Raw genomic sequence first — 10507 nt, 5'->3', positions numbered from 1 at the left:
AATACCCGCTTTGAGGACAGCGGGTTCAAAACTACTATAGGTAGGCAGTGGTTGCCGACCTCCCGCATTATTCGAAATATTTATTTCGGATTATGTTTATATTGGTTACATAAAATAAAGTATATTATTATCCGTACAAATTGTTTCTCAGTTCTATAGAACACGGACTTGGCTCGCGGATAATAGGAATATACGCTTTTAGATAATATCGTTGAAACAAAAGTCAAGTTTCTATTATATATAGAATAACAAATCGTTTCCATATATTATCGTTAATTTTTGGAGGCAGGCAAATATTAATTTATTACTGCCGTATAGTTGGATTATTATATCGTTACGGTTATAATACAAATATGGATTCTTATGAAAGAAAATATAAAATTATATATTAAATGTGGAAATATTATCATATGCGCTTGGTTTTATGTTATATTTACCAGAGAGATATATGAAAAGAGATAAATTTTAAATTTATCTTCAAAATGCAAATGATTTAACTTAATATTTATATTGGTTAAACAAAAATTGTACATGTGTGGATACAATAATTATGTATGTTGGAAATAAAATGATATTTATAATAAATATGTAATATAAAAGATAAAATTATAGAAACATATATATTACAATAATTATATGAAATTCTTGTTATAATTGGTAAACAAGTATAAATTAAAAATGAAAATATGGATTACGAATGCTATATAAAAATGGCCGTAATCGAATAGATTTTTTTACTTATATTTATATATTTAAAATTTTACCCAAAGGCGAAATATTGAATTTTATTCAATATAATAAAAATCATGGAATTATATAAAGTGAAAAATCTATATATCTATTATATTGCTTATTTCGATTCAAAAAATATGAATGGAATATGAAGGAAAAACATTATTCTGGTTGATCCTGCAGTAGTTATATGCTTGTCTCAAAGATTAAGCCATGCATGTCTAAGTACACACGAATTAAAAGTGAAACCGCAAAAGGCTCATTATATCAGTTATGGTTCCTTAGATCGTTAACAGTTACTTGGATAACTGTGGTAATTCTAGAGCTAATACATGCAATTAAAACATGAACCTTATGGGACATGTGCTTTTATTAGGCTAAAACCAAGCGATCGCAAGATCGTTATATTGGTTGAACTCTAGATAACATGCAGATCGTATGGTCTTGTACCGACGACAGATCTTTCAAATGTCTGCCCTATCAACTTTTGATGGTAGTATCTAGGACTACCATGGTTGCAACGGGTAACGGGGAATCAGGGTTCGATTCCGGAGAGGGAGCCTGAGAAACGGCTACCACATCTAAGGAAGGCAGCAGGCGCGTAAATTACCCACTCCCAGCTCGGGGAGGTAGTGACGAAAAATAACAATACAGGACTCATATCCGAGGCCCTGTAATTGGAATGAGTACACTTTAAATCCTTTAACAAGGACCAATTGGAGGGCAAGTCTGGTGCCAGCAGCCGCGGTAATTCCAGCTCCAATAGCGTATATTAAAGTTGTTGCGGTTAAAACGTTCGTAGTTGAACTTGTGCTTCATACGGGTAGTACAACTTACAATTGTGGTTAGTACTATACCTTTATGTATGTAAGCGTATTACCGGTGGAGTTCTTATATGTGATTAAATACTTGTATTTTTTCATATGTTCCTCCTATTTAAAAACCTGCACTAGTGCTCTTAAACGAGTGTTATTGTGGGCCGGTACTATTACTTTGAACAAATTAGAGTGCTTAAAGCAGGCTTCAAATGCCTGAATATTCTGTGCATGGGATAATGAAATAAGACCTCTGTTCTGCTTTCATTGGTTTTCAGATCAAGAGGTAATGATTAATAGAAGCAGTTTGGGGGCATTAGTATTACGACGCGAGAGGTGAAATTCTTGGACCGTCGTAAGACTAACTTAAGCGAAAGCATTTGCCAAAGATGTTTTCATTAATCAAGAACGAAAGTTAGAGGTTCGAAGGCGATCAGATACCGCCCTAGTTCTAACCATAAACGATGCCAGCTAGCAATTGGGTGTAGCTACTTTTATGGCTCTCTCAGTCGCTTCCCGGGAAACCAAAGCTTTTGGGCTCCGGGGGAAGTATGGTTGCAAAGCTGAAACTTAAAGGAATTGACGGAAGGGCACCACCAGGAGTGGAGCCTGCGGCTTAATTTGACTCAACACGGGAAAACTTACCAGGTCCGAACATAAGTGTGTAAGACAGATTGATAGCTCTTCTCGAATCTATGGGTGTGGTGCATGCCGTTCTTAGTTCGTGGAGTGATTTGTCTGGTTAATTCCGATAACGAACGAGACTCAAATATATTAAATAGATATCTTCAGGATTATGGGCTAAGCTTATGTAGCCTCATTCATGTGGCAGTAAAATGTTTATTGTGTTTGAATGTGTTTATGTAAGTGGAGCCGTACCTGTTGGTTTGTCCATTATAAGGACACTAGCTTCTTAAATGGACAAATTGCGTCTACAATAATGAATGAGCAATAACAGTCTGTGATGCCTTAGATGTCCTGGCTGCACGCGCGCTACAATGAAAGTATCACGTGTATTTCCTAGACCGAGAGGTCCGGGTAAACGCTGAACCACTTTCATGCTTGGATTGTGAACTGAAACTGTTCACATGAACTTGGAATTCCCAGTAAGTGTGAGTCATTAACTCGCATTGATTACTCCCTGCCTTTGTACACACCGCCCTCGTACTACGATTGAATTATTTAGTGAGTCTCGGACGTGATACTGTGACGCCTTGCGTGTTACGGTTGTTTCGCAAAGTTGACCGAACTTGATTATTTAGAGGAAGTAAAGTCGTAACAAGGTTTCCGTAGGTGAACTGCGGAAGGATCATTATTGTATAATATCCTTATCGTTAATAATATTTGTTATAATACAAATAAATACAATTTACCAAAATAAAAATATTACAAAATGATTCCACGGAATCAAAGTTAAAGTCAAAATAAAATGAAGATGGCTTTTTTTATATGTGGGGCTTGGCAACCTCATAAAAAGACTTTACATTATTAATGTTGCTGTGCGTATTTGTGGCAGTACTTACTACAAAACGGCGTTCTATAAAAACAAATTCTCGAAAATGGAATCGAAGAAACTAAACTAAATTCGAAAGTAGAAGTCGAATTAAAATAAAAATAATTTTGAATGTGTGGTAATCAAAATAAGTGTGTGTGTATATGGACCATAATATACACGCGTTGCGAATTGTATTGTTATCTATGTTATGAGCATACGTTGGCTAATGCAACAACCTAAATATACAATGTTTTACCTGTCATCCATCAGGTTAATGTTTTATATAAATTTGCAGTATGTGTCACCCAAATAGCAAACCATAACCAGATTATTATGATACATAATGCTTATATGAAACTAAGACATTTCGCAACATTTATTTTAGGTATAAAATAATTTATTGAAGGAATTGATATATGCCAGTAAATGTGTATTTTTAATTTCTTTCAATAAAAACAATATTGACATTATATAAAATTGAATATAAAACTCTAACGGTGGATCACTCGCTCATGGGTCGATGAAGAACGCAGCAAACGTGCGTCATCGTGTGAACTGCAGGACACATGAACATCGACATTTTGAACGCATATCGCAGTCCATGCTGTTATGTACTTTAATTAATTTTATAGTGCTGCTTGGACTACATATGGTTGAGGGTTGTAAGACTATGCTAATTAAGTTGTTTATAATTTTTTATAAGCATATGGTATATTATTGGATTAAATAATGATTTATTCATAATTAAAAAAGAAATGAAAAACATTATCTCACATTTGAATGTGAAAAACGAAGAGAAATATTTTCTTTTTCAATCAATAATACTGAGAAATGTCTAGCATAAAAATTGAAATATTTTCATCTAGAATTGTCTCTTATTAATGATTCGGAAAAGAAAAATCTTGGTTTTGTTATTATTCTTCGTTGGTTCGTTAAATGGATAAAAATGACTTTGCTTACAAGAATATTGGAATATTTATAACGAATTTATTGATTGTTTTATCATTTATATATAAAGAATTTATGGCAAATATAGTTATATATACAACCTCAACTCATATGGGACTACCCCCTGATTTAAGCATATTAATTAGGGGAGGAAAGAAACTAACAAGGATTTTCTAGTAGCGGCGAGCGAAAAGAAAACAGTTCAGACTAAGTCACTTTGTCTATATGGCAAATGTGAGATGCAGTGTATGGAGCGTCAATATTCTAGTATGAGAAATTAATGATTTAGTCCTTCTTAAATGAGGCCATTTACCATAGAGGGTGCCAGGCCCGTATAACGTTAATGATTGCTAGATGATGTTCCAAAGAGTCGTGTTGCTTGATAGTGCAGCACTAGTGGGTGGTAAACTCCATCTAAAACTAAATATAACCATGAGACCGATAGTAAACAAGTACCGTGAGGGAAAGTTGAAAAGAACTCTGAATAGAGAGTTAAACAGTACGTGAAACTGCTTAGAGGTTAAGCCCGATGACCTGAATATCCGTTATGGAAAATTCATCATTAAAATTGTAATATTTAAATAATATTATTAAGAATAATGTGCATTTTTTCCATATAAGGACATTGTAATCTATTAGCATATCCAAATTTATCATAAAATATAACTTATAGTTTATCCAATTAAATTGCTTGCATTTTAACACAGAATAAATGTTATTAATTTGATAAAGTGCTGATAGATTTATATTATTACAGAGCGTTAATTTTTCGGATTATATAATGCATAATTATCATTGATTTTGTGTTTATTATATGCTCTGTATGATTAACAATGCGAAAGATTCAGGATACCTTCGGGACCCGTCTTGAAACACGGACCAAGGAGTCTAACATATGTGCAGTTATTGGGATGTAAACCTAATAGCGTAATTAACTTGACTAATAATGGGATTAGTTTTTTAGCTATTTATAGCTAATTAACACAATCCGGGGCGTTCTATATAGTTATGTATAATGTATATTTATATTATTTATGCCTCTAACTGGAACGTACCTTGAGCATATATGCTGTGACCCGAAAGATGGTGAACTATACTTGATCAGGTTGAAGTCAGGGGAAACCCTGATGGAAGACCGAAACAGTTCTGACGTGCAAATCGATTGTCAGAATTGAGTATAGGGCGAAAACCAATCGAACCATCTAGTAGCTGGTTCCTTCCGAAGTTCCCTCAGGATAGCTGGTGCATTTTAATATTATATAAAATAATCTTATCTGGTAAAGCGAATGATTAGAGCCTTAGGGTCAAACGATCTTAACCTATTCTCAAACTTTAAATGGGTAAGAACCTTAACTTCTTGATATGAAGTTCAAGGTTATGATATAATGTGCCCAGTGGGCCACTTTTGGTAAGCAGAACTGGCGCTGTGGGATGAACCAAACGTAATGTACGGTGCCCAAATTAACAACTCATGCAGATACCATGAAGGCGTTGGTTGCTTAAAAGCAGGACGGTGATCATGGAAGTCGAAATCCGCTAAGGAGTGTGTAACAACTCACCTGCCGAAGCAACTAGCCTTAAATGGATGGCGCTTAAGTTGTATACCTATACATTACCGCTAAAGTAGATGATTTATATTACTTGTGATATAAATTTTGAAACTTTAGTGAGTAGGAAGGTACAATGGTATGCGTAGAAGTGTTTGGCGTAAGCCTGCATGGAGCTGCCATTGGTACAGATCTTGGTGGTAGTAGCAAATATCGAATGAGACCTTGGAGGACTGAAGTGGAGAAGGGTTTCGTGTGAACAGTGGTTGATCACGAGTTAGTCGTCCTAAGTTCAAGGCGAAAGCCGAAAATTTTCAAGTAAAACAAAATGCCTAACTATATAAACAAAGCGAATATAATACACTTGAATAATTTTGAACGAAAGGGAATACGGTTCAATTCCGTAACCTGTTGAGTATCCGTTTGTTATTAAATATGGGCCTCGTGCTCATCCTGGCAACAGGAACGACCATAAAGAAGCCGTCGAGAGATATCGGAAGAGTTTTCTTTCTGTTTTATAGCCGTACTACCATGGAAGTCTTTCGCAGAGAGATATGGTAGATGGGCTAGAAGAGCATGACATATACTGTTGTGTCGATATTTTCTCTCGGACCTTGAAAATTTATGGTGGGGACACGCAAACTTCTCACAGGCCGTACCAATATCCGCAGCTGGTCTCCAAGGTGAAGAGTCTCTAGTCGATAGAATAATGTAGGTAAGGGAAGTCGGCAAATTAGATCCGTAACTTCGGGATAAGGATTGGCTCTGAAGATTGAGATAGTCGGGCTTGATTGGGAAACAATAACATGGTTTATGTGCTCGTTCTGGGTAAATAGAGTTTCTAGCATTTATGTTAGTTACTTGTTCCCCGGATAGTTTAGTTACGTAGCCAATTGTGGAACTTTCTTGCTAAAATTTTTAAGAATACTATTTGGGTTAAACCAATTAGTTCTTATCAATTTATAACGATTATCAATTAACAATCAATTCAGAACTGGCACGGACTTGGGGAATCCGACTGTCTAATTAAAACAAAGCATTGTGATGGCCCTAGCGGGTGTTGACACAATGTGATTTTGCCCAGTGCTCTGAATGTCAAAGTGAAGAAATTCAAGTAGCGCGGGTCAACGGCGGCCTAATAACCCACCGTTACTAACAGGAAAGGAATATATAGACGGTATTCGTTGCGGATAAATGCCCTACCACGAAGTCTCGTACTACAAGGGGAAGGCACGAATTGGAACGACAGTGTGTGCAGGATGTGACGCTCCCGAAACAACAAACCATATATGCAAAATGTTACGATCGCATGGGAGCGCATAGCTAGACACAACTGCGTAGTAAATCGAATCAAGCGGGGACTTGAGGAGAGAGGCTGCGTAGTCATTGTTGAACCAAGTCTGCAGTGCGAATCCGGTCTTAATAAACCAGACCTGGTGGCACTACGACAAAATCACATTGATGTGATCGACATACAAATTGTGACAGACGGACACTCTATGGATGATGCACACCAGCGCAAAATCAATAGATACGACAGACCGGACATACGAACTGAGTTGCGTCGCAGATTCGAAGCCGCAGGTGACATTGAATTCCATTCTGCCACCCTGAACTGGAGGGGGATCTGGAGTGGTCAATCCGTTAAAGATTGATAGCGAAGGGTCTCCTCAGCAAATATGATAGTCATATCATTAGCGTCCAGGTTATGAGAGGCAGTCTCGGTTGTTTAAACAGTTCATGTACCTGAGCGGGTTTTCCCGAGATTGGACTTAGCTAAAACGTTTGGTTCAAAACATTTGCTTGCTGTCTTGGCATAACATCAATAAAGGCATAAACATCGCAAATAATGGTATATATAAATTGGCTATGAGGATGGTTTTAGTACGTAGGCGTTGCGGAACTTCGGTTCAGATAGAGCAATGAATCGTGCATGCTAGGAAACTGAAGTGTTGACAGACCTAGTATCTTTCGATAGATTTCCATACCTCCGCGATCAAAAAAAAAAAAAAAAAAAAAAAATAGCCAAATGCCTGTCATCTAATTAGTGACGCGCATGAATGGATTAACGAGATTCCTACTGTCCCTATCTACTATCTAGCGAAACCACAGCCAAGGGAACGGGCTTGGAATAATTAGCGGGGAAAGAAGACCCTTTTGAGCTTGACTCTAATCTGGCAGTGTAAGGAGACATAAGAGGTGTAGAATAAGTGGGAGATATTAGACCTCGGTTTGGTATCGTCAATGAAATACCACTACTCTTATTGTTTCCTTACTTACTTGATTAAATGGAACGTGTATCATTTCCTAGCCATTATACGGATATATTTATTATATCTTATGGTATTGGGTTTTGATGCAAGCTTCTTGATCAAAGTATCACGAGTTTGTTATATAATCGCAAACAAATTCTTTAATAAAACGATGCATTTATGTATTTTTGATTTGAAAATTTGGTATAACTCCAATTACTCAGGTATGATCCAATTCAAGGACATTGCCAGGTAGGGAGTTTGACTGGGGCGGTACATCTCTCAAATAATAACGGAGGTGTCCAAGGCCAGCTCAGTGCGGACAGAAACCACACATAGAGCAAAAGGGCAAATGCTGACTTGATCTCGGTGTTCAGTACACACAGGGACAGCAAAAGCTCGGCCTATCGATCCTTTTGGTTTAAAGAGTTTTTAACAAGAGGTGTCAGAAAGTTACCATAGGGATAACTGGCTTGTGGCGGCCAAGCGTTCATAGCGACGTCGCTTTTGATCCTTCGATGTCGGCTCTTCCTATCATTGTGAAGCAAAATTCACCAAGCGTTGGATTGTTCACCCATGCAAGGGAACGTGAGCTGGGTTTAGACCGTCGTGAGACAGGTTAGTTTTACCCTACTAATGACAAAACGTTGTTGCGACAGCATTCCTGCGTAGTACGAGAGGAACCGCAGGTACGGACCAATGGCACAATACTTGTTCGAGCGAACAGTGGTATGACGCTACGTCCGTTGGATTATGCCTGAACGCCTCTAAGGTCGTATCCGTGCTGGACTGCAATGATAAATAAGGGGCAATTTGCATTGTATGGCTTCTAAACCATTTAAAGTTTATAATTTATTTTATAAACGACAATGGATGTGATGCCAATGTAATTTGTAACATAGTAAATTAGGAGGATCTTCGATCACCTGATGCCGCGCTAGTTACATATAAAAGCATTATTTAATACAATGACAAAGCCTAGAATCAATTGTAAACGACTTTTGTAACAGGCAAGGTGTTGTAAGTGGTTGAGCAGCTGCCATACTGCGATCCACTGAAGCTTATCCTTTGCTTGATGATTCGATAAATAAATGATTTTTTCCTGTAGCCAAACACCTCGTCATCAATTTAGTGACGCATATGATATTGTCCCTATCATATAATTAATATAAAGACTTTAATGGATTGTGTCAAGTTGCCAAACACCTCGTCATCAATTTAGTGACGCATATGATATTGTCCCTATCATATAATTAATATAAAGACTTTAATGAATTGTGTCAAGTTGCCAAACACCTCGTCATCAATTTAGTGACGCATATGATATTGTCCCTATCATATAATTTTTGATATAAAGACTTTAAAGAATTGTATCAAGTTGCCAAACACCTCGTCATCAATTTAGTGACGCATATGATATTGTCCCTATCATATAATTAATATACAGACTTTAATGAATTGTGTCAAGTTGCCAAACACCTCGTCATCAATTTAGTGACGCATATGATATTGTCCTTATCATATAATTTTTGATATAAAGACTTTAAAGAATTGAATCAAGTTGCCAAACACCTCGTCATCAATTTAGTGACGCATATGATATTGTCCCTATCATATAATTAATATAAAGACTTTAATGGATTGTGTCAAGTTGCCAAACACCTCGTCATCAATTTAGTGACGCATATGATATTGTCCCTATCATATAATTAATATAAAGACTTTAATGAATTGTGTCAAGTTGCCAAACACCTCGTCATCAATTTAGTGACGCATATGATATTGTCCTTATCATATAATTTTTGATATAAAGACTTTAAAGAATTGTATCAAGTTGCCAAACACCTCGTCATCAATTTAGTGACGCATATGATATTGTCCCTATCATATAATTAATATAAAGACTTTAATGGATTGTGTCAAGTTGCCAAACACCTCGTCATCAATTTAGTGACGCATATGATATTGTCCTTATCATATAATTTTTGATATAAAGACTTTAAAGAATTGTATCAAGTTGCCAAACACCTCGTCATCAATTTAGTGACGCATATGATATTGTCCCTATCATATAATTAATATACAGACTTTAATGAATTGTGTCAAGTTGCCAAACACCTCGTCATCAATTTAGTGACGCATATGATATTGTCCCTATCATATAATTTTTGATATATAGACTTTAAAGAATTGTATCAAGTTGCCAAACACCTCGTCATCAATTTAGTGACGCATATGATATTGTCCCTATCATATAATTAATATAAAGACTTTAATGGATTGTGTCAAGTTGCCAAACACCTCGTCATCAATTTAGTGACGCATATGATATTGTCCTTATTATATAATTTTTGATATAAAGACTTTAAAGAATTGTATCAAGTTGCCAAACACCTCGTCATCAATTTAGTGACGCATATGATATTGTCCCTATCATATAATTAATATACAGACTCTAATGAATTGTGTCAAGTTGCCAAACACCTCGTCATCAATTTAGTGACGCATATGATATTGTCCCTATCATATAATTTTTGATATAAAGACTTTAAAGAATTGTATCAAGTTGCCAAACACCTCGTCATCAATTTAGTGACGCATATGATATTGTCCCTTTCATATAATTAATATAAAGACTTTAATGGATTGTGTCAAGTTGCCAAACACCTCGTCATCAACTACTATATTATGGTTGCGCCGACCTCTCATATTGTATTC

General features: G+C 36.2%; 2 pseudogenes; both read left to right on the top strand.

The window, feature by feature from the left end:
* Positions 1-3529: 3529 nt before the first annotated feature.
* Positions 3530-3705, top strand: LOC116802882 (annotated as a pseudogene).
* A 382-nt stretch (positions 3706-4087) lies between these two features.
* On the top strand, positions 4088-8873 carry LOC116802877 (annotated as a pseudogene).
* Positions 8874-10507: the final 1634 nt, after the last annotated feature.

This window comes from Drosophila sechellia, unplaced genomic scaffold (genome assembly GCF_004382195.2).
Source record: "Drosophila sechellia strain sech25 unplaced genomic scaffold, ASM438219v1 U_24, whole genome shotgun sequence".
Lineage (NCBI taxonomy): Eukaryota > Metazoa > Arthropoda > Insecta > Diptera > Drosophilidae > Drosophila > Drosophila sechellia.
The sequence above is the reverse complement of the archived record's forward strand: the minus strand, read 5'-3'. Positions and strand labels throughout refer to the sequence as shown.